Here is a 27,200-nt window from a genome sequence, read left to right as displayed (position 1 = left end):
ACAGAGATACATAGAACACACAGAAAGACAGAGACAGAGAGACAGAGACATAGAGAGACACAAAGGGAAGACTCCTATGAAGAGAGAGAGAGACAGAGACACACAGAGAGAAACATAGAGACAGAGAGACAGAGGCAAAGACAGAGAGACAGACATACACAGAAAGGTAGAGAGACACACAGACAAGAGAGATAGAGAGACACAGGCATAGAAGAGACACACAGAGAGAGACAGAGAGAGACAGAGAGACAGAGAAACAGAGAGAGAGACTGTGACAGAGACAGGAGACACACAGAGAGATACAACGACAAAAGCAATAGAGACAAAGGACAGGAGTCAGAGAGAGATTGCTGGAGACAGAGAGGGTCACAAACAGAAATGAAATACATAGACACGGGGAAGCAGAGACATGAGACAGATACGAGAGACACATAAAGAGAACACACCACACACACACACACACACACACACACACACACACACACACATACATTCAGTAGTTACATCAAAGGAAAGGCAACTAGAAAGTAACATGTTTGAGCAGAGAATGGTCCCTGTTAACTTCTGGAGCCTCTTAGTGGTAAGCTCAGCAGCTTTCGATGTCTGCTGCCTTTGTGTGGGATAAGTGTCTTTCTCCATTGGCCAGGTGGGGAAACAGAGGCTCACAGAGGAAAAGCAGCCTAGCTAAAGCTCACAAAGCTACAAACCTGGTCTAACTACAGAACAGTGAATAAAACCCAGGTTCGCCATGACATTTACTGCGTGGCTTTGTCTAGAGTTGGCTGCACGCATCTGGAGAGTCTTCAAGGTTGATTCTTCAATCCTGAACCCAGAGTTGATCTTTGCTTCCCTTTAGCATGAAGTGATGATATAGGCAGCCAGGGGAAGATTTGCTTTTTAGTGAAGTAGAACTGAATCCTTCAAAAGATACATGATCCCAAAGTTAGCATCCCAAGGTGGGTGAAGTACAAAAAGAGGCAGTTTCCAAAATAAGAAATTCAAAATTAAAACAGCTAACAACCACCATTCTTGAAACCTACAAAGAAAAAAAAAACCACTTAAAAATAATAGTTCGGTATGCTTAAAAACACATGTAGAAGTAACCACTCCTTATATAGTCTAAACTGCTCACATGTTCAGCCTCTTTAGAAGACAATGTGCCAGGGCCTACCACTGATAATCTCTACAGCCTCTGACAAGTATCTCAAGTGTTCACCCAAGGAAATAATTATGGTTTGTTTTTTTAATGAATTGATAAGTTGCCAATAATAATATAAGCTTTAACGTCATCCAAATGTTCAACAAAAGACAGAAATTAATAAATTATGGTTACATTTATGTAATGGCATCCTTGGCAGATCTCAAAAGGCATTTTGTAGAAGATGATTTAATGGCGTGGGAAAGCACCCGTGATATATCGCTATGACAACAACGTGCCATTTGTGAAGAGAATAACAGATTAAAATCCATGCCTAAAAAAAGACAGAATAAATAAGCAGAGTCAACATGAATAGTAATTATGCATGTTGCATCCTTTCTTTGTGGCATATCTTCATAAAGATGTCCATCCTCTTCTTTATCCTTTCAGCAAATGTGCATGTGAAGGTCGACGAAACACAGTGTATCCAGACAGACAGAGGATAGCTAGGCAGCTAGGATAAAGAACAGAGCCGACCAGCAGCCGGGGAGGCAGCCACAAAGTGCTTGATGTGCAAGCGTGAGGACCAGAGTTCCATCCCTTCTGTGCTTGTTAAAAAGCCAGGTGTGGCTGTGCATAACTTATAATCCCAGTACTGGAGAGGCATAGACAGGAGGATTCTTGTGGCTGGTTAGTCCCAGTCTAGTCAGCAAGTCCCAGACCAGTGAGAGACTCTGTCTCAACAAATCAAGGTGAGAACTGACACCTTCAACTGACCTCTGCTTTCTGCTCCTGTGTGCAGCCATACACAGATCACAAACACGCACACATGAACATGAGAATGAAAAAGCAGATTATCACCTCATAAGGGCAATGGGCCTCTGGGAAATTGATCCACCTCTAAATCCTCTAAAAACATCTCAGGAGGCAGAAAGAAGGTCACAGGTTCTACTTCAGTCCAGCGAACCGTGACACTGTAGCCTTCCTGCCAGCCGGCTGCAGGCTCACCGACAGGCATCCAGGTATTTGAGCTTTTCCCAACCAGTGACATAAGTACGCTTCCGGATATATTCCAATAGGTCTAAGTTTTCTAGGAACCTCAAACTTCAGAGAAAAGGAAGTGGGCTGTGTTGTAATTAGCACCGTACAATCACACAGTCCTGGCGCTGAGGGTCTGCACTTCTGCACCTGCGGGCTTCCCAGCCTTGGACTCTCACCAGCAGCTCTGAAGTGCAACCAACGAAAGAGAGCACGCTCAGGCCAGTTGCTGCCAGCACTCGGGGCATCATACCGAGCAAGAACACTTGAGGAAAATTATTTAGCTATGATCATTATTGGCTGCTTTTAATCACAATAATGAACTAATGCAGCAGTACTTATGCTTGGGCAAGTCAAAGAGTATCCATTAAAAATCTAATTAAAAGCCAGTCCTTAAGAAGAACCGTGGCTTATTTATCTCTCTATTAGGTAATAGAAACCACTGAACGGTACAGCTTGGAAATTTTCCACTAGTCACGCTGGTAAGCAGTATTCCCTTTTCGGTTGTAAAAGTACAATAAATCCTGCTTTAAGGGAACTCCTGCTAGGCTTCAAGAAGAGAGACGAGAAAAGGAAGAAGAAGGGGAGAGAGAAAGAAGAAATGTTAAGAATAACATTTCTATCCTGCCATTTTCAACAAAACAAAATAACCCAACAACCCAGGTATATATTTCTATAAGAAAAAAAAAAACCTTACAGACAACAATCTGTTAATAGTCAAATGAGATGCTTTCGTGTGACAATGAGAGTGACTGGTGGTGGGCAGTGTGGATAAGGAATAGCCCACGAAGGGCCCCAGATAGCTGTGCTAGGAGGTTCCCAGTCCCCATGGCGCAGAGCCAGCGGGGTGAGGAACAACCTTGCAGATGCCGTCAATCCCCATCTGGTCTAGGCTGGAGCAATGACGATGTGCCAAGTTGAGCACTGGTCCTGCAGAGAGAGAGCCACCAGGCAGGATGTCCAGGAACTCAGCCCTGTGCAGGGTGATCCTCGAAGGAGTGTGTGTCTGAGGCTCTGGAGCCTGGAAGGTGGCTGACTTCTGCTGGATGCCCATGAACAAGCGTGTCTTCTGTGCTGTTATGTTGTTGTTGGTAAAGAAGACAGTACAGAGCTATCAGGCTACATGACCCCACCTGAGAGTTACAAGAGGTTTGGTATCAGAAAAGAAGCAGAAGTAGTGAAGAGGAAGAGAGACATCGGCAGAAATAAATATGAAAAAAAAAAACTGTAGTATAGTGACTACATACACAGGATGATAAAAAATAAATAAATAAATAAAAATCAGCCAGAATGGGAACTAGACCAGACCACAGAAGCATGTGTGCCCTTCTGAATTTGAAGTGGTGGGGACCCATGAGGAAGACTACAGGCAGGGTCAGGCCAAGATCAGAAGGAGATTTGAGAAATGCTGCTCTCTGAAGTTTGCTAGATACGAAGGTTGGGAAAGGCTAGGAATTATGTAATGAAACCAAGGGACTCGACTGCAGACCAGAAACCAAGGGGAAATAAAAGATGATTTTACTGACGAGTCAGGGAAATCTCATTACACATTGGGGAAAATGGAGGTTTGAAGTTGATTCTAGGGTTCGAAGAGAATGGGTGAATGGACAGGATCCAGACAGAATGAGAGGTGTTTGGGCACTCAAGGGGTATGCCCAGGAAGTACTGGGATTCATACTACATTCCAGGGGAATCCATATAATGTGTTAACTCTCCTTTCTCTGGCTGCTGCTGCAGGGTAGACATCTCGCTGCAGTCCTGGGCCCAGTGAAAGGGACGATTTGGCCACTGCACAGCTCTTTCCACTGTCACAAGCCATCTGTCGCTGGACCATATGCTGAGAGAGGACTCAAGCTGGAGGCCTTGGCTAAAACCCTCACCCGGGAGAAACAAAAAGGCAAACTGGGACTACTCGCTTTGCTGGCTCAGATGACCTTTCGGAACAGGTCTGAACTTTTGTCGGCACGCTATCAGTATTTCCATCAGCAAGTATTCAACCAGCTAATGTTTGCCAAGTGGGAAGACCGAGCTCTCCCTTCGGCATCGGGGTTTCTGTGCTAATCTGACCTTCCAAGGTATTTAAGGATGCAAAGGCCAGATTCATCACCTGAGTTCCCCAATCCATCGGCTGAATGCCATAGGCCTGTCTACCTAGGCTCCCTCACTACTACAGAGGAGCTTGGAGCTCTAACCTTCAAATTAACCTTCAAAGGTTTTTAGATTCTCATGTTGCTTTGACCATCATCAATTCATCAATCAACCTCCATCTTGAAAAGGCAGAGGCCACAGCACTAGGTATGTAGTAGCATTTGGTGACAGAAGACTTGAACTCTGGCTTCCTTCCTTCCTACTCAGGGCAAGGTGCTTAAACGGCCTTACACCTCAGTTTCCCCATTTTAAAGTATGTTATATAAGAGGCTCTATCATATAGGAAACATGTCTCAGAGACCCATGTATGATTTTAGCTATGAAATAAACACATAGTGAGTCTTAAGGTCACTTGCTATGTGCACATGGCTAATTGCTGATTTGTGTGGTTATCACTGTCAAAAATGCTTACTATACGGAATCTTCCAGAAGGTTCTGTGTTAACTTCTGTCCGTAAGAGGGGCCATTGTCACCGATACAGAACAGTATCTCTGAAGCAGCGGATGAAGTCATTTCTCCACACCCCAAACCTCTAACACCATCTTACTCTTTTAAGAGGTTGTGGCAGGAGAAACCCAGAGTTTAATTAAATTCTTATTTTGAGCAAAATGAAGGAGGAAAAAGAGCCTTCCAGGGGAAGACAGCTCATAAAGCACTGATTACTGTGTCCAGGGCACACCGCATGATCAATGGCTATAGTAGAAAAGCATATTACAAGAGGGGTTTTTTTCCAATGTCGTTTCCTCCCTTGGGCTCAACCTTCTAATGAATGTACAGGGTTAGGATTCTCTGTGCTCTGCATTTCTCCCTAATGGCACCAGCCTCAACTCCAAGGGAGGTTTCTTCAGTGGCCCTTTGATATAAAGTCATTGTCCTGTATAAACCTAGAATCTAGGGAAACCATGGGGATTGAAAGTCGGCCTGGCCTGCCCTCTCACATAGACCTTGGATTCTTGAGTTACCAGTAGGACTCACAAGTCTTGCTTTCTCAACGGTCTGTGAGGTTGAGAGGGTGGGGATGGGGCAGGCAGGGGAGAGAAAGGTACTGCATCAGTATGGTGAAAGGAGGAAGGGGGAGAGAAGACAGGTGCTGAGGTCTCAGAGTATCACAGAGACCCTAGAAGGCAATAAAAGCTCTCTTTGATGTTAGGTGGGTCGTAGCTGGGCCAAAGCAACACTAGAATAGCTCCGTTTTGAGTGCCCAACAGCCAAAAGGTCCTTTATGAAGATCTATGAGAATGACTAGAATCTCATTGCAGAACTTAGGAGGGGGAGAGGAAGTGGGTGAGTGCCCTCTATCAAGACAGAAGGTGTTCCCTACATTTATGGGGGCGTGTCGAGGACTCAACAGCAAAGAACGAGAGACATTGTTGAAAGCTCCATGTGGCCCGCTCTATGCAAAGAATACACCATGCAAAATGCAGCCTCTTCTTTAATCCTCACACCCACTCCACACTCACTTGTGTGCGGGGGGCAGGTGAGTGGGCAGGGAAGTCACCAGGGGGGCAGTGACCACAGTGCCACTAGACTAAGCAGTAGGAACTCAGATCAGTTTTCCAGTTGAGTGACCTTGAAGAAGCCACAGAAGCTGCCCAAAGTCTAGATGCCTTATCTATCAAATGAGGCTCATAAATAGCCACACTGGCCTTCCCTGAAGGGCTGTGGGGATGGAAAGACTTAGGCCCCAAGGACTCCCACCAAAGTCAGCAGCCTCATCATTCAGTTCAGCTCCACTGCTCCAGAGGGTGAGCACAAATGAAGATATAACTTATTATTCAAGGCTAGGAGTCTCCGATGGATCAAATGGAGCCACCACACAAGTGACAGGACTTGCCTGTTTGGAGAGGTTTTACGATCCTGACATCACCACTCATGGAGAGGTTCAGGAGTGTTTCTTGACTCCAGACAGCAGAGGTCAGCTGGAAGCAGAAGGGGCCCAGCCACAGATGATAAAATTTACTCCCCATCACCCCTCCACACACAGCTGTGCCACTGGCTGGAGTAGTCCCTTGGGCATTTTCCCTGTCCATCCTGGCCCGAGTGTCTGGGATGCTTATCCATTTTTCTGTCTGTAATGCTTTCCCCTCTGAGCTAGAGATCTCGCTACTGTTCCTTCTGCAGGAGTTCAAAGAGTTCCCGTGAAGGTCCATCAGTTGAGATGCTGCCCTCCTCCACAGGCCACCGCAAACACACAGGTAGCTACATGTGGCCTGAATGCTGATCTGATGACCACAGGCCAGTCTTACATACATGATGTTCACCACCATGAATAAGTTCAACCTTGCCTGTGCCCTCATTCCCATAGGAACACTTCTCTTTTCTGTCATCATTTCTTGTGAATCATCATTATTCCTCCTCTGCCTAATATTTGGGGGCCTCTCTCCTCTTTGGGCTTAGGTGGGAGTTAAAACCCCTTCTGCCATGGAAACCTGGTTAATGGTTGATATGTGTCCTCCCAGACTCTCACAATACTGGCAGTAATGTATCACCAAGGATCTGCCAAGCACACAGAGCAGTTCTATATGCATACAGGAATGTGGGGTGTTCCTCAAAGAAGGGATTTCGAAGAATTGTCTCTTCCAGGAAGGTGCAGGTCTGGAGCAATGGTGGCTAGAGAGAGTGGCACTCAAAATCGCAGTCTGACAAGCACCCTCCATCCTCCTGAAGTAGGTGAGGGGACAATGCTTCCCTCACAGAGCAAGGCTCGTGGGTGATGATGGATACTGAAAGACAGCTGGGATTGCTAAATGCTTGCTATTTTCTTGCCTTCTCTGCAATCAATATTAGGACACTCGATATCATTTTTAAAACATATGTATTTTCTGCTTAAATTTAGCTATACTCTGGTTCTGTGGCTTCCAACTAGGAATTCTGAGAGATGGACCTTGGGTATAAATGACACTAGTAAAGGCATCACAGTTAACAAGCGCCTCTTCGTCCCAGGCTCTACCCAAAATGTTATTCACCCAAAACCCCCTTCACTCCTCAAACACATCATGTGAACCAGGTCCTATGGGTAACCTAATGTTAGCGCTTAAGTAGCAGAAGCTCCAAGAGGCAACTTTCTGAGGGCCCTGTCTCCTATGAAGCAGGGTTCAGTAGCAGATGAAAAGGAAAGCCATAATCCTGAGGTTGTTCAGGGCTGATAACATCTATGCTGTTGGAAAATATTCTGATGTGCAGTTAAAGATTGTTCCAGGGCGACCAAACCGTGGCCTGGGCTGTGTCTGTCATTGGTACAACATCTGGAACCAGGGAACAAGGATAAGTACCTGCTGCCCACTCCTCCCCATCCCTACTGCCAGGATCACTGAGAGTTGAAGCCCTCGGATGAGCTGGCTGCTGGAAAGGCAGAAGGTGCTTTCTGGAAATGTCGCCACCAACCTCTTTAATCACCGCCCTGTGACTGAATTAATTAGGCTGAGAGTCCTGGATGCTGAGTGGCTTCCACATCTGGAGTGGTTTTATAACTCAGGAAACTCATTGCAGAAGGCCAACTGTCGGAGAAAAGAGTCAAGACATAAACATAATCCATCACCCGGAGACTCTGCTTATGGTTGGGTCACCGCTGGCCACCTGGGAGTGATTGATGGTCCCGTTGTTCTCATTTGGACCAGACACTTGGGGTGGTGGCTGGGTCTGATACTAGCATCATCTTTGCTCATTACACAAGGAGTTCTGATGCAGAAGGGAAGGAAACAGCCTGATGATGTCAGGTTTTCTGAGCATCTTTCTTGAACCAATGACAATATACTGGAGAGAACACATCTTTCTGAGCCATGAATAAGTGCTGGCCCAGACCTCTTCCTGTGAGCATGGCCTTGGTGCTGCTCCTGTGCCTGTGCGGCAACGCTGGGAAACCTAAAAGCTTGTCCTAGAATCTGGTGATTCTGAAGACATTTTGACAAAAACTATTGTCTAAAACTTCAGCATCTGGAAAGCACTCACCTATACTTCAGCTTGGCCAGAGCTGGCCTTGTGAAAGATTTCTGTGCTGAAAAATCTCCGGTGTGATAACTGAGCCTGGGTTCTTTATGACAGAAGCAGAAAGAGTCCATTTCTTATACAGAATGGCACTGCAAACGTCTTTAACTTCAGTAGTCCTGCAAGATGTAAAGCTTTGAAGAGCTTGGTTTGTGTTTTCTCTCTCTCTCTCTCTCTCTCTCTCTCTCTCTCTCTCTCTCTCTCTCTCATCTCTCTCATCTCTCTCTTCCCCTCTGGCTTCAGCCAGTGCTTTCCCCAGCTTCACTCGCAGAGATAGACTGGCTCTCATCTAATGATGAAATCTACAATGTCTGACTCCATTGGCTTTAATACAACAAATCCCAACAGAAGGGTGGGTGTCTGTATCTTAGAAAGGGGTCAAGATGGGAATTCCCAGTTTCTCTAAAAACTGGCCTTGTGATAAGTTAGCATCCCTTAACAAAACTAAGTCCATGTCCTCTCCTTGGGGGACTTCTCAAGAGAAGAGACCTAGGAGGCTTCATTCAATAGATGCTGCTAGCATTTGAGCTGGGCTGGTTTGTGATACTGAGGGGCCATGGGAAAGAAGACTCCTTGCACTTCCCCAGTAGTTTACGAGGAGTCTTATCAAAGCCAGCAGCATTAAGGAATTTTTCTTTAGATTTACAAGAGATCAGAATTTATTCTGTCAGCTATGATGACTAACCAGAGCTAGCATGTAACAAGCATTCCATAATTATTAGCCAGAAAGTGACTTCTGCAAGCTTTGACGTAAGGAAAATAACATTATCCTCCTGTTGCTCTGGCTGTGTTCCTCTACTGCACTGTGGTTTGAAAATCTGCTCTCTTCCCAGTTCATGTTGAAATTTAATTGACATGCAATGATATTGAGAGCTGAAACCTGGGAGTTCGAGGGATGGCTCAGCAGCTAAGGGCACTTACTGCTCTTGCAGAGAATGAGATTGGTTCCCAGTCCCTAAACTATGAGGCTCACAGCCACCTGTGACTCCAGCTCTTGGGAATCTAATGCCTCTGCAGGAATGTATAGATACCCAACACACACACACATACACACACACACACACACACACCTTAATAAAATACTAAGAATGAAATGCATCTGTTTTTAAAGGAATCAAAAGCTTCAGGAGGTGGTTGAGACACAAGGGCTCAACCTTCACGACAGTGTTTAGTGCTGGTATAAAAAGAGTTCATGGGAGAGTTAACGCTCTCTACCCTTCCACCTTCTGCCATGTGATAATGCAGTGGAGAAGCCATCACCAGACACCATTCACCATCTTGATTTCCGACTTCAGAGCATCTGGACCTATCAGAGACTAAGTCTGTTCTTTATAAAGCCCTTGCTCTTGAGTGCTTTGTTACAGCATACAACTCAGCCACACTGTCTTCGTTTCTTTGTTTCTCTTTTCTCTTTTCCATTGGTTTCTTCTTCTTCCATTCTCTATGCCTCTTTCTAGCTTGCTAAAAGGTTTTTTTTTCTTTTTCTTTTTTTTTTTTTTTTTGTATTCGGTATGTATATATGGGGAAGAAAATTTCAGGATCTATATACTTAACCTAATAGGAAAAAGGGGAGCGAGCAAGGAAAATTCATGGCCAAGCCTAAGAGAGAGAAGGTGAGGCTTTGCGGAGTCAAAGAGCCTCTTTGATTTCACACCCACAACACCTCTGACTCTAGATCCAGCTTTCCAATAGCATGGAATTTGGGGGTGGAGGATAACAAATAAATGAAGTTTCCCATTTAGCTTCTTAAACAAAAACAATACACCAAGACAAACAGACAGACAGACAGAAAAAGAGAGGACCCCCCTATTCTGCTGTGTCCCAATGCAATCAGGCCTAAGACTCCCCTCTCTCTCCCCCTTAGGGAAGCAAAGGCTGCTTGGATCCCAAGGTGTTCAGCTGTGTTTGCCTGGATAGCTGTGTAAACTAGAGAGGAACAGGGACCCTGAATTCTCCACATCTGCCCCCTAGCCCCTGCCGCTGCCGCCTCCTCCTCCTCCTCCTCCTCCTCCTCCTCCTCCTCCTCCTCCTCCTCCTCCTCCTCCTCCTCCTCCTCTTCTTCTTCTTCTTCTTCTTCTTCTTCTTCTTCTTCTTCTTCTTCTTCTTCTTCTTCGGCCTGTTTGTTTGTTTTTCAGATTTAACAGCCTTGAGCTCAACAAAGAAGGCATTCCCTTCCACCCTGTAGTCTCCAGGCAGACAACAATTTCAATTTATTCAGTTAAAAGGAAGACTCCAGCTGCCTAGGCCATACTGGTAGAGGCAGAAATAAGATCCCAAAAGGGAAAGAGAAGAAGAAAACAAAGAGAAGAAGACTAGGAAGAGATAGAAGAAGAGGAGGGGGAGGGGAGAAGGGAGAATGAAGGAGGGAGAGAGGGAGGAGGGGGAGGACTATGACGATCCCTATACCTCTATGGCACCAACCACATATAACAGGTGGAGCTTTATGGACACGGAGAAGGAATGTGGATGTAGGGGTGGGGCTCACTGGATGGAAAATTGCTAAGAAGAAACAAAGACATCAAGTTGCAGGGTCCCAGGTATCTATTAGTCACACTCATTAGGATTCTTGAGGAAACTAAATCCAGCCAAGCAGAGACCAAGGTCAGAGAGCCCCAAGGAGGGCCTGGCTAAGGAACCAGTGAGTCTTTGTCCAGCCAGGTGACTGAGCGTACATATGCCAATCACTGTACCGTGCCCTTTGACATGCCTAGCATTTAACCTGTAACAAAATAGTGCATCAAGGGAGATGCAATTCACCAGGCAGCAACCCTGCAGAGGGGAATGGCTCTACCTGGGAAACAAGTACCTGGAGGAGGGTGGGTTCCTCGCATCAGAGTCCCCAAGCCCTACACACACCAGCTGCTCCCCAGGGGGCAAGCTGGAAGGGACATGCCAGCAAACCTTAGTTACCCTTCTTTAAAAGCAAACAAAACCCAAATGACACAACTACAGAACCTATTGTTTTATAATCTTCCCTCTTTCCTGGCCTCATGGCATTTTACCCTCTCTGTAGTCAGGAAGGCCTTCTTAGTGTCTATCATCCATCCTTCAAGCTTCAGCTAAGTCCAGCTGTCTCTAAAAATCGCCTCTGTGCTCTAGGGCTCTCCTTGTATGTTCAGGTCCAAGGGTGATTTGCAAGCATGTTAACTCATGAAGTCACATCTCTCTAGGGAGCGTCTGTGCAGGGTTTCTCTGAACAGCCATTTATCAGATTTCATGGATTTAAGGGGGGTGAGGCGAGAAGAAAAGACCAGAAAAAGCCAGCTACCCCAGAGGTACTAATGGGATAGCCCCCAACCTGGGGTTTATGGTGGGAACAGATGCAGACAGTTCTAGGGATGTTGAAGCCATCCCACTTTGCTCCCCTTTGTCCTGTCTGGGGGCCTTGTGTATGGCCTGGGAGTACAAGGGAAACAGGAGACTCTGTGATTATAAAGGGACAAGCCAGTTATACAAAGGAAATTTCTGAGACTTGCTGCTTCTGGCTCTGGGGTCTTCATAGAAGGGTGTTATGTCTTTCTCTTTTATAGAGCAGAGTACAGGAAGGCCTGTGGATGCATGGGAGGGGAAGAAACGGGGGTTTCAGACAGTGAAGGCAGGGGCTTTTGCTGAGTTTCTTCTCCAGCTGCTCCAGGGACCCCCAGCTTCATAACTCAGCGTACCTGCCATGCCCTGGGGAGCTGTGAGGAAGCATCAGCCAGGGTCCTCATATGTGTCATGTATCTTCCACCATGGCTAACCTGGGCCTTGTCCTGGGGTTTTGGTGGCATGTGTTGGAGCATCTGGGAGCTTGGGGTCAGTTACACATGTGGATCTTCCTGGAGGAGAGGGACCTGACACTCTTGAAAAGCACAAGTCTTTAAATGATCTGTTCGCCACACTTACCAGCAGGCAAGCAGCCTGGGCTGCTGCAAGCACGATGCTAACATGGCTCTGGGTAGACCCATGTTCAAAGCAGTTCAGAGTGCCTCAGGATAGCAAGTTTTCATTTGGGGGACAGGCCATACTCTTTTTCTCTCGGTCCTGCACTGTCTTATTCTTCATAATGACAAGGAAACATTATCAGTCCACGTGAGAAAATTAAATAGAGCTCAGAGGAGCTGAGGGATTTTCTCAGATTAACCCCATCACCAAGCCAACATTGGTGCAAGCTGTGAGCCCAGGGCCCCAGATATTTTGCCACTGACAGGACTGCACAGGAGGCAGATACCTCCCCATTACTCCCTTAACACAAGCAGCATCCATTCTGTAGATGAACAAAACAAAGCTGGGAGAGGCAAAGGAATGTGTGCTATACAACACAGTAAGTGTCCTTCACTGTGGTACCAGAGCTTGTTGCCATGACAGCAAAACAAACTAATGTTTTCTATGGTCAGTGTTCAACCTTCATGTTTTCTAGCTCTCCTGTTTTCCTTTGTCCTTTGTTTCTGTTAAGCATCCAGTTAAAAAAGATGTTGAAGTGGCCGCATTTTTGAAGACTCATTTTAGTGTGTGTGTATGTGTGTGTGTTCACAAGGCCACAAGAGAGCACTATGTCCTGCTGAGTTGGAGTTACAGGTGGTTTTGAGCCAACATGGGTTCTGAGAGTCAGGCTCTGAGCAGCAAGTACTCTTTTCTACTGAGCTATCTCTGTCCCACAGAAACCAGTTCTTTAACACTGCAAGCCTCACGTATTTCTCAGAGTACTGAGTCAGTTCACTGAAGGACAGCAAACCCATCACTCTACTAGCGAGGGCAAATGCCTACAGAACATTTGTGTACTTGGTCTCATTCTGACCCATCCTGCCAACAGGATAGAGAAAAAAATGACTGTCACGACTAAGAGAATCACAGTGACTCCTCCTTGTCAGAGACTGGTCCAGTATAGAACCTGAAAACCATGAAATGAACATGTAATAGTGACAGAGATGTGGTGGTGTTTTCCACTACAACAATACCTTACATCAGGAACTCTAGGTAAGTAGCTCTCTTGGTAGTGAAACCATACCCATAAACCCATCACTGGCCAAAGGCACAATTTGAATTTAGCAGTTGTTCTTACTGCTCCAAAACAAATAAAAGGACCAGAGAATCAGACATATTGATTGTGTTAAAGGCTTGACAGAACATCCAAAAATGGGAGCTTGGGTTTCCTCAACTGCTGATGAGAAGTACTGACCTTCAGTGTTATTTGAGACCCAACCAGACACCCGAGTGGAGGGACAGGACAATCACGGGTTCCAAACCAACCAAGAAGGTTTATTCCACATCTAATTACAGTCTTTCCTTGATATGCATGGGTGGCTGGTTCTAGGATACTCACTTTCCCTCTGTGAAACAGTATAATGTATGAAAGCCACTGACTTCCTGCAGACTGTAAGAGATACCTGGATGATTTATGATAGTTAACACTCCATACGTAACAATTGTATGCTGCATGCTTAGGGAATGATGACAGGAAAAGCATGGACATATTCAGTAGAGACACAGCTCTCCTCTTCAATATCTGCAGCCCATAGATGGCTGATGAATACAGAGAGGCCAAGGACAAGGAGAACCAGCTCTAGGTGTATCTGCATTGCCAGACAAATATTCTTGCCAACTTTGACACATACGCAGCATGTATACAGTAGTGGAAGGACGGCTCTCTATTCTCAATAGAATGGAGCTGAAGGGAAAGATTCTGGGCTAGCTGGGACCCCACCCTACCCCACCCCACCCCCAAAGCTTTACTACTTACCCTGTCCCTCCCCACCACACACCTGCACAGTGAGGTAGCTGAGAAAGAGGAAATGCCACCTGCATAGGCTTAGCACTTGTAGCAAAAGGTGCTGGGTGCTGAGTACCATCTGAGAGCCTTAGTAAAACTTAACAGGAGCAGAAATGGTGAGATCTGAGGCAGCAAACTGGCAAACAGGAAATCGTCCCTGTGATCTCCTACTCTTCAAAGGGCCCCTCTGCAGGATGCGTGTTTGTCAGTTCAGAGTTTAATGAGCCTTCTATATGCACTCAATTCAGGCTCAGCAGGGAAGCCCAAACAGGGTCTGAGGCTGCAGCTACCACAAGCCTCCGGACAGATGCTGCCTGGATAACAGTCTCAGGATTTGAATTGCCACAGTCTTCTGAAACCTATCCTGCTCTTCCCCAGTGGTGACACCCAGGGGCCCACTGACCCAGAATCTTCCAGTCTGGTGGGCAATGACATAGGGAAACCTCAAGATTGGTCTTTTAAAATACCTGCCTGAGGTATAGAGCCACCTTCCATGGTTAGCTCTTCCTTACTTCAGGAGATCAGCTGGCTAATCTGAACATCTTCCAGATTCAACACTTCTCAGAAATGGGCTCATGGGAATGTGAGCAAAGAAAAGAGCCCTGGGTCCCTCCATCACTTGTTCAAGTGTGGGGAGGTGAAGGGAGACTCCTTCATGTTCCAGTGTGGGATCTACAAACCCACAGCCTTTTGCTCACTCATGCCTTCGACTCCAGTGATATTCATGGGAAACAAAAACTTGGGTCTGAGCTTCCATTTTCAAATGGGAAATCACACACACACACACACACACACACATCTTCTACAAAATTAGCAGAAGCTGTATTTATCGCTGGGCCTCCATACGTGCAAGATCAAGTTGCTCTGGACTGAGCAGGGCTGCCCTCTGTCTCAGGGCCCAGGGCATCGAATCTGACCTCTTTAGGGTAAAGCACTGGAAAGAAAGCCAGCTAAATTGGCCTCCCCTGGGTGGAAAGGTCCTTTTTTTTTTTTTTTTAGTATTTACAAAAGCTCCCTGTTGGTTGGAGGAGCCCAGTTCTCTCTGTTGCCCCTGCCCAGCTGCACCTACTTGTGTTACTGGAGAGCCCAGCAGAAGCAGCTAACCTCTAGCCAGCAACTCTGGGCTGCTGTGATCTGTTTCCAAACTCAACACAGATCGGATTTCTCCTGGCTTCGGAGACCCACTCTCCTGGATTGCCATCCACGGAGAGCCCTGGTTCTCCTGAGAGCCCAGTTATCCTGCGAGCCCAGTTCTTTGATTTCTTTACTTCTACTTCTACCCAGGCTTCCTGGGACCCTGGGCAAACACCAGCTGTCACTTGGAGCTAGGGCAGGTCACCTGGATGGGCTCTCGAGCCTCGCACACACATAAACACACACACACACACACACACACACACACACACACACACACACACCACACACACACACACTCAGCATCTCTGTGGAGCAAGCTCACTGCCTTTGAGGTTGTCTGCACCCCCTACAGCTTGTTCTTTAACATCTTCTCACCTAATGGGTGAGAAGAGACCTGGACCATAAAATGCAAGCCTTTGCAATGGGCAATTAATCCCATCTGAAATCACCACTTCAAGTAACAACAATAAACAGGGCAAAAGGGTTTTTTGGTTTTTTTCTCTCTCTCCTTTCTCTGGTCTTGCACTACTGAGAGATAATCTGCAGAGTATAAAGGTTTTTTCAATGCCCAGATCCACAACAACTCCACCAACTCCTGTTTAAGCCTAAGTGAAATCTAATGATACGGAGATATGGTTACTAATATGACTCTGAAACTCCCTGGCATCCAACCCATCACTGCCACCCATTCTATCAAGCTAGTGGCATCTTTAAAGGAACCCCAGAAGACTAGGCAAGTATCTATCCAGTACCAATTGGGGGGCAACTTCTTGGATTTTGGGGCAGTGACAGTCTGCAGAAAGTCCCTTCTGTGAAAATTCAGCTGGATAAAGGTCAGGGTCAAACAATCTGCAGAAATGGCAGGGTGTTCTGTGCAGCTTCCTGGAGCCCTCGCTCTCTCTCCAAATTTGCTCTCAGGCCGTTGCCCTCCAGCTGCCTCAGCCCTACCACATCTGAAAGCTCTCAAGACCTTACTTCCAGAAGAAGCCCAAAGCATCCTCAGAGGTTGGAGTCCCTCCCACAGCAGGTACGTTGCCAGCCGCAGCTTCTGAAGCAGGAGGCTCTGCTACAATCAATGTTCATCCCTGCCCTGCCCCCACCCCATAATGGTTAAGGCCACCGAACAAAAACTTAGAGGCTTCACTAGCCAAGCCCCTCATTTTGCTACAAAGAAAACATGTAAGAAGCTGGGTAAGGCAGGTCAAGCTTGTAATACCAGCATAAATGGTAAATAAATAAATAAAATAAATACCACCATACCTCTTAAACGAGGCAGAGGCAGGGGGGTTGCTACAAGTTCAAGGCCAGCTTGGGCTAAGGAATAAAACCTTGTTCAATAAACAACAACTAAACAAACAGAGAGAAACAAAACCAGGGTCTGGAGAGATGGCTTGATGGTTAAAAGTTGCTTGCTGCATAATCGTGAGGACTAGGGGTCCCACCCTAGAACCCACATCACACGCCAGGTACCCTGCAAAGCTTGTGACTCCAGCTAAGAGGGATTTGACACCTTCTTCTGGCCTCCATATATGCACAGGACCTGGAAGGACAGTCACAGGGTCTTAACATTTGCTGGCTTCTTGGATGGCTCTATGGAAAGGCTCTGACACTCATCAGCAGACTCCTCTCAGGCTACAGGGCCTTGAAGGTACTGGCTCTGGAATGTAGCCCCAGAGAGAGACTTCCCTCTAGGTCTTTCTTCCCTCTGAGCCTGAAAATCCATTCTCAAAATGATCACATGACATGTACTCAGCCTGACCAGAAGTGCGAATGAGAAAGACACTGAGATGGCCTTTCTTTTTGACATCCATAGAACAAGGATGGAATTAAAAAAAAAAATCATTAGCTTTTTTGGCCTCTGCAGACATCTTCCAGTAACTCGCCAAAATGATGAACTACAAAGGGAAAGAGGAGAGGCACCCGGTATATGATCTCTAGGCCTTTTAGGAAACATGGAGTTGTTCCTTTGGCCACATACATGCGAATCTACAAGAGGGTGATATTATAGACATCAAGGGAATGGGCACTGTTCAGAAAGGAATGCCCCATAAGTGCTACCACGGCAAAACTGGAAGAGTCTACAATGTCACCCAGCATACCGTGGGCATCATTGTAAAAAAGCAAGGTAAGGGCAAAATTCTGGCCAAGAGGATCAATGTGCGGACTGAGCACATCGAGCACTCAAAGAGCAGAGACAGCTTCCTGAAGTGGGTGAAGGAGAACGACCGGAAGAAAAAGGAAGCCAAGGAGAAGGGTGCCTGGGTTCAGCTGAAGCACCTGCCTGTGCCACCCAGAGAAGCACACTTTGTGAGGACTAACGGAAAAGAGCCGGAGCTGCTGGAGCCCGGTTCATAGGAATTCATGGCCTAGTGTACAAAAGACATAAAGTACTAGGACTGCAAAGTGTTCTTAAAAAAAAAAAATCATTAAATGGATGTCAGTGTTAGCAGGGGGCCAATAAAGCCGGACCTTTCAGTGCCTGTTGGTGCAATCAAAACTGGCACCAGCGGTCTGAAAGGGGTTTGCTTAGTGGTATCAAGGGCCTGAAGAATAGCCACATCTTTCTTCCTCCTCCTATTTCTCTTCTTTTTGATTTTTCATTATCGAGTTTCTCTGCTTAGTCCTGACTGTCCTGGATCTTGCTCTGTAGACCAGGATAGCCTGGAACTCAGAGATCCACCTGCTTCTGCCTCCTGAATGTTGGGATTAAAATCTTGCCACCCAAGTCCTTTATTCTTAATTGGCCTTCTGGGTGTCCATTCTGATGAGAAATAAGGACAAAGATTGTCTTAGTTAGGGTTTTACTGCTGTGAACAGACACCATGACCAAAGCAACTCTTATAAGGACAACATTTAATGGGGGCAGGCTTACAGGTCCAGAGGTTCAATCCATTATCATCAAGGCAGGAACATGGCAGCATCCAGGCAGGCATGGTGCAGGAGGAGCTGAGAGTTCTACATCTTCATCTGAAGGCTGCTAGAAGACTGGCTTCCAGTCAGCTAGGATGAGGGTCTTAAAGCCACTTCCTCCTAGAAGGCCATACCTCCTAACAGTGCCACTCCCTCAGTCAAGTATATTCAAGCCACCACAAAGATTAAGACCCTAGTGCTAATTTTATTACCATTAGCTGACTCTTGAGGAGTACTTGAATTCAGACATGTTTCAGACTCTTAAGTTTTTAAAAATATATTTTACAATCCTTGCAAACATCATCAGCTGAGTATCCTTTATTCAAAGGTATGAGACTTTCATCCAGAACTTTCTGAATGTCATATCAGTACCAGGTAGCACACGCTCACTGCTCTCAAGCGGTGTCTACCAGAAGAGTCTTTAGTCGGTGGATGGTGTGATGGAGAAGATTCCACAGGCAGAAACTCTTCAGTGCCAGGGAAGCTCTGTAGGTCAGCACACTCAGAATGCGGTCTGTGGACCAGAACTGAGATCGGAATGAGCTGATCTCAGCCAGTAGTGAGAGTCAACAGCTGGGAAATTGAATAAATATGTACAAGTCTGACATCCCACGCCCTCTTAGCATGTTATTTTGTCTTTTTCAAAAACTAAACTAAAATGCATGGCCCCTTTCCCACAGAGTTTGAGAAACTGTCTCTAAGTGGATTGGCTAGGGAAGGGATGAGTAAGAGCCAAAGAGATGACGATTGTGCCACACATCTGACCGGAAGTTCTAAAGGGGTTGGCCTGCTTACTGACAAGTCCTTAGAGTTTGAGACTTGGTTGCGAGAGTTGCCCCCACTTCCTGGGCTAAATCTCTAATACCTGCCACTGGTTTCTAGAGCTACACCACCTGCGAAGGATGCAGGGAAAGAACCTGTGGTCTGTCATGTACCTGCTCTGGGAGTCTGGGCATCTAGGATGGCTTGATACCTTAGACATTCAGGATCTACCTGCCAGGCCAATAGGAAGGGTTGGTAGGTAAACCATAGTCACCCTGGGGAATACTATGAGACCAAACACACTATTTTCAGAACACTTAAAGTAACATGTCACCATGATCCTGGTTATAATGAAAAGAAAAGACAGAAACAACATAGGTGTTTGTAACAGAATTAATTAAGGCTAGTAACTGAATATGGAACAAAATATGGATAGTGATTGATGACATCACGAGTCATTCTTTTTTTCTAGTTTCTTTTATGCTTTCTGATTTTCAAATACTTTACACAGAAGATTATAACCTGTGACAGTCAAGTAGAGTTTAGTATTTATGAATGGGAGAAATCAGACATTTCCCTAGGATAGCATGTTGAGGTCTACTTTGACATCCCACCCCACTGCCCTTGTTCTCTGTGTTTCTTCTCCATGTCTGTCTAGAATACTATAGGCCAGGGCTTCCCTTGCTTTGGAAAGGTGCGGGTTTCGAGGTCAGAAGTCAAGGGAACCCTTAGAGGACAACACTAATGACTGTGTCCTTGGGGGACCTACCACGTCACTCTTTTATGGGCAGACTCCTTGATTCTCCGATACAGGAAACAAAGTTGTGTTGGTTGGAGAAGGCAGGGGCCAGTTTGTGAGGTGCTGTGGCTGCCATGAAAGGTAAGACAAGCCTGCCCACCTGTGCTTACCCATCTTTGCCAGCTGCATGGGGCACAGCAGGGTTTTAGGAAGATACAATGTGATACCCGCTGCCTAGGGCCCTGCAGGCTACTGGGAAAAGGCTGTGATGTTCTCTAACCCCCCAGTCCAAGTTTATTCTTAGGAGAAGTTATTTTTAGAAATATAACAGAAGTGATAATAAAACCAAAAGATAAAGACAAAGAAATCACAGTACAAAACCCCTTCCCATGGCAACAGCACTTCTGAACTGGGAATTTCTGGCTCACTCAAGAGTGAGCAAGACCTGTCAGAGGGATGCAGCGGGGGGGGGGGGGGGGGGGGTGATAATCACATAAACAACCAGGACTTCTTTCAAAGAATCCAGACTGTGTGCCCTGCCTGCTCCTCCTGTACTTGCACAAGCATCTCCAGGGCATTCTGAGGACACAGATACCGCTCCCTTCCTCCGAGATGCTGAGGGAATCCACAGGCTCAGCATTTGGAACATGTCTGTCTGTCTGTCTAGGTTGTGGCTCAGTCAACCTTGTACTTTGGCTCAGTGATAAGGGCTAAAGACCTCTGTTGTCACTTCCCACACACAGGCTGTGTCTTCTCCATCTTCCTCCTTGCTGGTCACCTCTGGGTTCAAGGTCCTTCTGGAAGGAAGAGTGAGGAAAAATCCCCGTGGGTTAGAAATTTCTAGAAACTTCCAGAAATTTTTTTCCTAGTGTTCTCATATGGTTCTGTGTATGGTGTGCTCCTTCATTTCCCGAGAAACCTTGCAGGCTTCTTCCCACAGCAGGTTGGCAAGAACGAGTGTGGGTCTTTATTACTGTTCTCCTGTGGTCCAGGTAAGGTGTGCTAAGGACATGTTATATTCCCTACTGCTCTCTTCAACTCCCCCCACCCCCCGGCCCTGTGCAGCGTCTCCCCCTTCACTGTCTGCCCATGCTGGTGAACCCTTCCTTCTCTCTGGGTACCAGTGTCCACTCACCCTGACTCTGCACGTCCTTGAGAGCTCCATCCGACATCAGGAATCCTGCACATGCTGTCTGCTAAAGGCCTGAGCAGAGACCTCCTGCCTGAACTCTCAGATTACCTCAAAGGTGACACCGTCAGGACTGGCCATCTAAAAGTGCATTTCCATGGCTTGATTCCCTGTATTCACTTGGGTGGTGGGTTGCCTACACATAGAGGAACAGTGAAGGATCAGACAATGGGCTGGAAGGTAAGCTAAGAGGTAGCGAGCCAGCAGTTCCTCCAGGACGCTTTCTCTATCTGCACTTCCAGACGGAACTGGAAATCTTTACAGGCAGAAAATGGCCCCTAAAGCTACGTGCAACCCCTAATCCTCAGAACCTCTGACTATGACCTTACTTGACCAAAGAGTAAATGTTATTTACCTTAGCTCATAAAAGATGTGATTACCACGGGCAGTGGGTCTCTTCTTTCCTTCTTTCCTAACGCTGTGATCCTTGAATACACATCCTCATTGTTCAGGTGACACCTGGCCATACAACTATTTTCATTACTACCTCACAGCTGTAATTTTGCTACTGTTATGAATCGTAATGTAAATACTTGATAGTCAGGATGTCTGGGATGTGACCCCATGGGGGTCTCGACCTACAGGTTGAGAACCGATGGCTTAACTGTTCAAGAGGGGCTGCTTCTCCCTGCATTTCTGGATGGATGCTGGGGGGCTGTCTTGTGTGTGATCATTAGAGAGGAGACGCACATATGCAAATGTGTTCTGAAGCAAGAACAAGACAGACTGAATCGGCGTAGCCACAGGCCATGAGGTGATGCTCACGGCCCCAGACCCTGAAAGAAGTGAGGAACAAATTCTCTCCTAGAGACTCCAGAGGGATAGCTACAGGTTTGCACAAGAAGCAAATGGCACCCTCCACTGTGACCCCCTAGAGGCCCACTGTCCCTTAATGCTGAGGCAAACCATGGTGCTACCTTGTGTGTCCCACCGCTGATCTCCTTGAGGGAGGGACTACATCTAGGAGACATGATTCTTCATCTCTCAGCAGACCCACTGGCAAAGAGTTTATTTCTTATTTCAGGTGTTGTCCAAATAAAGGGCTGAAGAAAGGGCTCGGCAGTTAAGAGTGCTTATTGCTCTTGCAGAGGACCAGAGTTTGGGCCTCGCCACGCTTTCAGTCGGCTTGTATACATCTGTAATCCTGCTCCGGGGAAATCCGATGTCCCGTACTAGCCTTTGTGCAGATGTCCACACGAGTGCACACATATGCTGACACGAACACATAAAGTATAAAATCTCTCTACAAATGCAAACAAATTATCATGTTTTCAGCCATCAGCTTAATCCTGCTCATCTCTCCTCTATAAACCAGCCTTTTAGCCAAGGCTTGGCAAAGGACACATGTCCTCTGCTCCGCCTCCCAACAGCATTGCTGGTCCCACTCTTCCTTTCCATTTAGTCTGTGACCTTTAGACATAATGGTAAGCCCCAGAAAACAAAAGGGTTCTTCCATCTGGCTTCTCTCGAGTCACACAACTCACGAAGCAGTGGGCCAGCCAGGTCAAAGTTCTTCCATAGTCCCCTGCATTAACAAGCTGGAAGCTAAACAGCTCAGTGTCTTACAGCATTTTCCTGAGCAGTTAATTAACGAGGGGATAAGCTACCTTGACAATCACAGAAGCAGGCAGCCTGGTCAAGAGGGATGGGATTAGTTTCCAGGGAGACCATAGGGAAGTGACAAGGAGAGCGGACTTGATGGAGGCTGTGGCTCCCTCAGCACTATGCCTTGCCCAGTTCTCTTTTCCACAGGGCAGAGCAGACGTGGGCCACGCCTAAGGCAAGGCTGGGTTGGCCTGATAATTAGTTGTCACTCAGTACGCAGGATGAATTTAAAGGCTGCACACAGATGGTGTGGGACAGACTGAGGGCCTACTGGAAGGCACAGTGTCTGAGCTGATGGCCCAGGTTGGTAACACATTCCAGAGAGCTCAATGAATGATCCAGAAATGTGACTCCACAGTGGGTGGGGCTGGTAACCTCAGGGAGATGCAGTAGTTGTTAAGGCCAGGGGAACCAGTCACGAGGAATGGCGTCATCTGTAGGATAGGCCAAATAGACCATCCTGCCCTGTCCTGCCCTGCCCTGCTCTGTCCTGGCCTGTTCCATTTTCATCATTTTTATTTAGTGCCAGAGAAAAGCCACTGAATAATCCAAAATGGGACCAGGAAGGATTTTAACAGGAGACCCAAGTTTGGTCCTCAACAGCCACGTCAGGCAGCTCACTTTGGCTTCAGAAGAATCTAATGCTAATCTGATCTCTACGGCTACCTGTGGTCACGTGTATATGCTACCTATCCTATGTGCCTACCTATACACACACACATACACACACACACACACACACACACACACACACAGAGAGAGAGAGAGAGAGAGAGAGATTTAAAATAATTTGTTAAAACATTAAAAACTAGATGGGCACTTTTCCAGCCTCCCTTGCAGCTAGGAAATAGTCACATGACCTAGACTCAGCTGTTAGACACACCAGCCTGGGTATTGGAAAGCAGTGCCAGCCAGCACGGAGGCTCATGACATTGAATCACTTGTATGACGTAAGAGAGATTGGCTTTGTGCCGGAATCCAGACCCAAACTGTTTTTCAAAGCACTTGTCCTAACCAATCGCTCCACCACCTCAAACACTATGCAGATCTGGAGACAACAGACTTGACATAGCAGGGTAGGCAGAATCTTTGCGTTTAGGGTAGAGGTTTTCAAACCTATGACTAAGTCCAGCTTGGCACTGTTTTCTCAGAAAGAAACCTTGTCTGCTAATTTACATAGAAGACTCCCGGAGATACTGAAAGGTGAGGGGGCTTGAGACCTTTTATAAAGTGGCATACATACCGCATAACCCCCACACAGCCTGCCATTCACTTTAAATCATCTCTGATGTGATAACTAATGCAATTTAAATGCTATGTAAACAGTTGTGCCATATTGCATAGGGAATAATAGCAAGAAAGTTTGTGCTGACTCCGTATAGAGGTACTGCACGTCTAACTATACCATGCACGATAGACAGAGGGGTCAAGGCTCAAATAAGGAGCCCTGGAGAGACTGAGGGTCTGTGATGTAGCAGGACAGGCCCACATGTCACTTGATGCACGTGGCTGTACACAGAGTTTGGCACATGGCAAACTTAAATTCTGCTTTTTTGGATTTTTATTTTTAAGATTTTCAATGCAGAGGTGGCTAAATCAGTAGATGTGGGTCTTAGATACAAAGGGCCACCCGTGCCATGTTGACTGGACTCATATACCCACAGAGGAATTGGAGTAAGGACAGAGACCACATGTCCTGCAAAGTCTAAACTGTACTGCCTAGTGCACATGGCCACAGTCCGCCAACAGACCCCTGGACCCAAAGGTACAATGACTTAATCCTGACATTTAAGCCACAGGGATCATCCTAGGGAGGGGCAGAAGTAACACCGTCTGGCAAAGGACAGATGAAGACAGGAAAACTACTCTCTGCAGCTTCCAACTTTACTTTGTAAGACAGGGACTGACCTTGGGCCTTATGTACCCTAGGCACACATTTGACCACTGACCTCTATGCACTATTGCATTTTATACTATGCACTTTTGAGGCTGCAGCTTTGCCAAGTAGCTTAGGCTGGCCTTGGATTCATTGTATGGTCCAGGCAGTCCTTGAACTCTCGATCTCCCTACTTCAGCCTCTGCAGTAGCTGGGATTGTCTAAACTTCCAGGCCTGTCCCTCTCTGCATTTTAGATAGGGTATAGGCGAGCTGGCCTGGTACTTAAATGGTAGCTCAGGCTGGCCTTTACCACCATTCTCCCTTCCTGGTTTGGCTGAGTGTTCACACCTAGAGCCCACCCATCTCAAACAGCACTCCACTTCTTTGTTTTTATTGTATAACTGCTAATCCTACTAGGAAGTACATTTTCCTTCCAATTGATTTCCCATTGTTAAAAATAGGAGTGCTGACTAATATTGCCACAGACCACATCTGACCAGCACTCTTGCATGCAGCGAGAGAGATTTTGAAAGCACGCATGGCATGTCCCTCAATGTTAGACACCAAATCCCAAACTAAATCTGACTGCTTTGGAACCTGTGAGAGGCCCATGCTTCCTGGTACCCCTTTTGTCTGGGCACTGTAGGAAGAAATGAAAACATTAAAGGGCAGAGAAACTGCAGAGAATAAGAGCAATTCCCCCACACCAGTCTGACCATGCAGATAGACTGGTTCTCCTAGTCCAGGCGACTGTGACCTCCCCACCTGCTGCCTCTCTTAGACCTGGCCCCTTGTGATATCATTTGCAACACTAATTCCTCCCAGCTCCCTCCACTGTAATAAATGACTTCCTGCCAGGATCATGAGTTGCCTCCCCACACTGTCTTCACACTGCGACTACAACAGCCCATGCCTTCCTTGTGCTGGGTCGCCACTGTCTCTCCAGCCCTCACTGCTTTACTTAAATCATGCTCCTTCCTCCCTCCTCCCAACTGTGAGAACCATGTCCATCCTTCAGTAGTCTGTCCAGGTCTCCTATGTGTTAGTTACAATGTTTTTGTAATCAGTTTTGATGAAACAAGACATACAAATAAATTTTCCTGGTTCTAACACATGCTGTAAACACAGTTCAGATAGGACTGGAGTTTACTGCAAAAATCCTCTGACCTTCTCTCCCTCAGGACAAGCACGGTTATCTATATTTTGAGTATGTTTTTTTTTTTTTCTGAGTCCTTTCTCTGCGTCAGTATATTTACACATGACCTAGTAGGAGATATACGGCATGTTTCACGTGTCTTACACAAATGGGAACATGGTAGGAGATATATGATATGTTTCACGTGTCTTACACAAATGGCAACATGGTAGGAGATATACGGCATGTTTCACGTGTCTTACACAAATGGCAACATGGTAGGAGATATACGGCATGTTTCACGTGTCTTACACAAATGGCAACATGGTAGGAGATATACGGCATGTTTCACGTGTCATACACAAATGGGAACACCCCTGCTCCCCGCCCCCCACACAATAGTCTCTACTGGAGATTTTTCTTCATTACTCCCTGTAGACAGAATGTATTCTTTGCCACTGCCACAGCTTTCCTCTTCTGATTAATATTTAGATTGTCTCCAGCTACTTGAGAGGCGAATAATGACGTAATAAACATCCTATGCATGCCTCCTCGTGCAGGGTCTTTCTCTGGAGTACGTTACATGTTATTCTGTTTTCTGATTGTTTACATCAGGGAATGGGGAATGCTTTCCCATAAAGTGCTGACAGTAAACATTCTAAGCTTTGCAGACCAGCAGGTGGAAGCTGTGTCATGGCTACTCAGTTGGGGCCCAATGGCTGGAAAGCAGCCCAGATATGCAAATGGATGGGCGTGGCTATAACCTGACATACCTTTATTTACTAGACAGACCTTTGTTCAAAGCCACAATGTGCTGTCTCTTGGTGTCCTGCTTTCGAAGCAACATATCATTGGTTGCTTCAGGGATATCTCCAGGTGTCATGCCATAGAAGAAATGATCGTGAGTATTTCAGAGCCTTGCCATGGCCACTGCTCCACACACACCTATACCACTACTACAATTAGTCTCTTCATTAACTTAGCGAAGTAGCAGAAACAGCATTTCTTTCATGTCCACATTAAGTATTTCTTTAGCTGCTCCTAGGCGGAGCTGCAATTTATATTGGGAAAATAGAACTCCAAGTCCCTGTTTTTTTGTTTGTTTTTCCACTACTCCACAGTGCTGTACTATTGTGAAGGGGGAAGAGTCAGAGTGTAGGCAGGTCAGACAGAATTAGTGTATCATTCATGCCCCACAAACCTGATGGTTTGGGTGGACTATTTCCCTGAGAGCGTGCACGGCTACAATGCTGACACAGCTGAGATCACTTCCATGGGGCTGCTATGGCTTGGCACCTGAAACCAATGTTGAAGCACTACTACTTAGCTCCTTGCCCTAGAGCATGTGCCTGTGTCCCGTGTATCAGGCCAAGGAACTGACTCCTTCACTTTTGTCCCTCCCTTGGTCAGGCCCTTTGAGATGAGCTATTAAAGTGTGAAACAGTTCATCCATCAAAGAATAAGCGACGGATGGATGGATGGATGGATGGATGGATGGATGGATGGATGGATGGAGGACTATTATATGGGCAGACAGAAGAAAAGGAGGGGAAGAAAGAAAGGAAGGACGACAAGAAAGAAACAGGGAGAACAATTCTACTGTTAAATGTATATGTATTATTATTATTTTTAATGTATTGGCACACCTTAACCTTTGTTTTGAGGGAATGAAAATTATTTCATGTAGTAGTGGGACACCTGGTACTGGGGTGGCCGTTTGGTTGACAATGGCACATTATAGCTTGCTCTGAAGCTCCTCAGCTTTCCCCAGATACAATTCCTCAGCTG

At 46.3% G+C, this 27,200-nt stretch overlaps 1 protein-coding gene and 1 long non-coding RNA gene across 2 annotated transcripts in view; both read right to left on the bottom strand.

Moving 5' to 3' along the window:
• Nucleotides 1-27,200, bottom strand: part of Slit3 (slit guidance ligand 3) — a 587,052-nt gene that overhangs the window by 367,752 nt on the left and 192,100 nt on the right. The gene's annotated exons all lie outside the window — the stretch shown is intronic.
• Gm46277 overlaps nt 8,491-27,200 on the bottom strand; it is a 44,293-nt gene continuing 25,583 nt past the window's right edge. Inside the window, exons 1-2 of the long non-coding RNA XR_003949657.1 lie at nt 20,741-27,200; nt 8,491-20,402 (exon numbers count right to left, since the gene is read on the bottom strand). The exon at nt 20,741-27,200 is cut by the window's right edge and continues 25,583 nt beyond it. This is a non-coding gene — a long non-coding RNA (predicted gene, 46277). The remainder of the gene's footprint in view (nt 20,403-20,740) is intronic.

The sequence above is a fragment of the Mus musculus genome, chromosome 11 (genome assembly GCF_000001635.26).
Source record: "Mus musculus strain C57BL/6J chromosome 11, GRCm38.p6 C57BL/6J".
In the NCBI taxonomy this organism is placed as follows: Eukaryota; Metazoa; Chordata; class Mammalia; order Rodentia; family Muridae; genus Mus; species Mus musculus.
This window is presented reverse-complemented; position numbering and strand designations above follow the sequence as displayed.